Source organism: Myotis davidii, unplaced genomic scaffold (assembly GCF_000327345.1).
Source record: "Myotis davidii unplaced genomic scaffold, ASM32734v1 scaffold6112, whole genome shotgun sequence".
Classification (NCBI taxonomy): Eukaryota; Metazoa; Chordata; class Mammalia; order Chiroptera; family Vespertilionidae; genus Myotis; species Myotis davidii.
Window position 1 is genome coordinate 9,994 of NW_006283850.1, and position 4,208 is coordinate 14,201.

General features: G+C 39.3%; 1 pseudogene; it reads left to right on the plus strand.

Moving 5' to 3' along the window:
* The first annotated feature begins 1,305 nt into the window (after positions 1 to 1,305).
* On the plus strand, positions 1,306 to 2,788 carry LOC102769742 (annotated as a pseudogene).
* The last annotated feature ends 1,420 nt before the right edge of the window (positions 2,789 to 4,208 follow it).

Sequence of the window (4,208 nt, forward strand, 5' to 3'; positions counted from 1 at the left end):
TTCTATTTTATTTAGTTCTTTTTATCCTACTCATTTTGCTCCTTGCACTTCAGTTTACTAGATAATTTTTATTGACTGACCGGTGATGCATATGGGAAGTAACTGATTGATGTTTCTCTCTCACATCGTGATGTTTCTCTCTGTCTCCATTTCTCTTTCTCTCTATAAACAATGTTTTTAAAAAATTGAAAAATAAACATTGGTTATAAAAACACACAATTAACTTAGAAGAAGAATAGAAAAACTCACTGAGAACTTCTTCAACAAAATGTATACATGTTTGTATGTATGTATGTATACAAATTATTTATTTATGGATTTTTATATTTATTATCTTTTTGCTACCGTTGACCATGTGTAACTGAAACTGTGTAAAGCAAAATCATAAATGAGGTGGAAGTAATGTAGTTTTTATTCACTGTATACTAAATACGTGGTAGGCACTAATTATTTTTACAATGGGGAAAAGACAGTCTCTTTACTAAGCAGTGTTGGGAAAGCCTTTGTACAGTGAAGAAAATAATAAGACAAAAAAAAGCAACCCACTGAATAGGAAAACACATTTGCAAATGATATATCCAATAAGGGTTAATAATCCAAAATACATATAGTACTCATACACTCAACATCAAAAAACAAACAATCTAATTTAAAAATGGGCAGAGGTCGTGCATAGACATTTCTCCAAAGAAGACATATAAAGATGATCAATACACACATTAAATGATGCTCAACATCACTAATGATCAGGGAAATGCAAATCAAAACCCCAATGAGATATCACCTCACACCTGTCAGAATTCTGTTATCAGAAAGACAACAAATAACAAGCATCGGTAAGGATGGGAGAAAAAAGAACCTTCATGTACTGTTGGTGGGATTGTAAACTGGTGCAACTACTGTGGAAAACAGTATGGAGATTCCTAAAAATTTAAAATAGAACTACTACTATGATCCAGCAATTCCATTTCAGTGTGTTTATTTAAAGAAGCCAAAATCAATAACTCTAAAAGACATATGAACCCATATGCTCATTACAGCATTGTTTACAATAGCCAATGAAATCTTGCCACTTGCAATAACATCAATGGATCTTTAAATATTATGTTACGTGAAATAAGTAGGACAGAGAAAGACAAAATCATATGATTTCACTTATATGTGGAATCTAAAAACAAGACAAATGAACAAATAAAATGAAACAAAAACAAACTCATATACACAGAGAACAAAGCGGTGGTTGCCAGAGTAGTGGGGTAGTAGTAGTTGTTTTGCTGCCACTGGCTGCTCCCACTGGACCCCTCCATGGAAGAGACAATGGAAGACACACACCCCAAAAGCTGTCTTGCTGGGTCATTGTCATTTCTCTCAGGTCATCTTTAACAATGTGGAGAAATTCCATGTGCCTAGAGGGAATATCACATGCTATTGAACCCTCACCCAGCATTTTATTCCCCATCAAAACGATTGTATTAGAATTTTTAAAGTGGGATGAAAGAAAATCCATGCATATTACACTTTCATGTGGGTTAATTTGCCAATTGACCTAAACAGGAAATCAACCAAACAGCAAGACATCCAATTCAAAGCTTATTACCTGTCCAAGGATCATGAGTATGACCAGTTCTGTTATGTGAATCAGGATCATGTTGTTTGGGCAGCAAGTATCCTATTCCAGTTCTGCCCAGAAAATGTGGTGGATTTCCTGGTTGTTACCACTCAGGTTGAGGTGGAAGAGATTGAACAGCACAACAATGAGCTTTCTAAAACAACCATGAGATAAAGGACAGTTGTGTCAGCCTCCAGAAGCAGAACTAAAACATGCAGGCTGAGCCCCAAAAGAAGCAAGAGCATCTAGAAACCTTAAACGCCATCAACAAGAAGTTGGAACAGAAAGTGAAAGTACAGGACAGTTGAGAAACAGAGCTGCTTCAGGGGAAAGAACAAAAACAGAAGATAAAGATGGGGAGTCAGAGAGGGTCAACTTCAGGCCCAAATGTCAACCTAAGAGAAAGAAATGGAGAAGCTTGTTCAGAGAGATCAAGATAAGACAGAGCAGTTGGAGCATCTGAAAAGGGATAATGACCAGCTCTTTCTCAGTGTAACTGAACAGAGGGAGCATCAGAAGTCAAGCAGACAGTGGAGGAGCTAAAGCAGAAAGAAGCTACTGCGACAAAGAAACAGCAAGAGTTAAGGAACCAGACTTTGACCTGTCAGAAAGATTGAGTGAGAGCAAGATTATATGTAACTAGAGGCTCAGTGCACGAAATTCATGAGTGGGTAGGGTCCCTGGGCCTGGCCAGTGATCAGGGCCAATCAGGTTTCCCACCTCCCGGCCTCCTCTCCTCCTCCATCCCTGTTCCCTCAGTGCCCTGCTGCTATCACTGGTAGCCCACCATGTTCCTCGCTGTCCTCTGGTGGTCAGTGCATGTCATAGTGAGCAATCGAACTCCCAGTAGAACTCCCAAGGGGACAATTTGCATATTAGCCTTTTATTATATAGGGTGTTTTACAGAGAGAGACAGAGAGGATGGAAAGAGAAAATGTTCTTTGAAGAGGTAAAACAGCAGGTTGATGAGGTACATGGATCTGGATAGTGACACTTTGCCATGTCAAATGCCTACTTCAGATGAAGGAGGTACAGAACAAAACCCCGAACTTGTATAGGAAACCTGTATTTTGGCATCCAAGAAAGTTCTGTCCCCAATCTGATCTCCAGCAAGAAATGCCCCAGCTGCAAATTAGACTTTGCTGATGACATTTTATTTATCACACCTTGGAGCAGTAGCACATTCAGACCCTTCCAAAGAGCTTCCCAGTAAAATAAAGCAAATCTTTGAAGAACATGTGTTCTGCCATGGTCAAAAGAGTCACAACCTCTTGGATCTATGCTGTACATAGATTTTACAGAGTAGAACCTATAGTTTCTACTATGAATTATGACCCAAGATTTTGCCTCACCTGAAATTATTAGGGAATTACTCACTCCACTGCCCTAAAGGTAGAATCATGTAAATAATCTAAAGGATAGTGTTAAGGGTTGTTACTTCCATCATGTGGGTTACTATCTTTTGTATCATGTAATGCTAGCTGTGTCAGCCCCTCACCTATGATGCCCATTCTTTCAAGGGTTTCCAATACAAGAGCCCTGGGATGGAAGCAACCTGCCTATTTTCAACAGCCATGACTCTAATGCTAAGTGATTACTTTCTACACAGTCATTCAAGGTCAGGCCTTGAGTACATTTGTACTCAATCCTCAGTTCTACCCCTGGGGCTGGAGATTTATCAGACATTGAAAATTTCCTTCTCCTCTTCTTCAGGCCTCTTTCTCCAACTGATTTCATTAGACTAGCCAAAAATGCCATAGCAGAGAACTCAGGCATCCAATTTAGACACCAAACTTTTCTCATCTTGATTTCTCAGCTCCTAATAGAAGCATCTTATTCCTGAACCATGGACATGAATAATATTTCAGTCACAAAAAGCCTTCTTTCTCTCTTTATACCCTGATAGGAATTTTCTACTCTTTGATCATTCCTATGCACTTAATTTTTATTTCTATAAGTCCTTTCTTAATGATCAGTATGAGTTGTTAGAAACTGTATGGGTTTGCAACTTCTTAAGCCGGTGAGTTTCAAAATGGATAAGTCAGAATAAAGAAAAATAAAGTTACCTCTTTAATACTAAGATAATCTAGTTCTTTTTTTCAGGGACTTTGGTAACCCAAATTTTTAAGAAAGAACTATAAACTTCCAGGTATAAAGTAAGTTACAGGGATGGAATGTACATCATAGAGAATATAGTAAAGAATATCATAACTGTGTATGATGATGATTATCCTATATAATAAAATAGAAACATGCAAATTAACTGTACCTCGCTACACTCAAGCCATGCACACAAGCCACTTCCACCAGCCAATCAGGAGTGAGTATGCAAATTAATCCAACTAAGATGGCAATGGCTATTGAGCTGGAGCAAGCTGGAGGCTTGGGTTTCCCCTGGCGATGGAGGAAGCCAAGATTCCCACCTGCCCTGCCTGGCCTGGGCTCCGCTCAAGGATACAAAGTTTCAATTATAGAAGATAAATAAATCCCAGGGTGGGGGAAAGGAGAGGCTGGGAGCTTCAGTCGCCGGGAGGCGTGGCCAGCCTGAAAATGGCCATCAGCCCCTCACCCCGTCTGGCCACACCCCCATGGGGTGAGG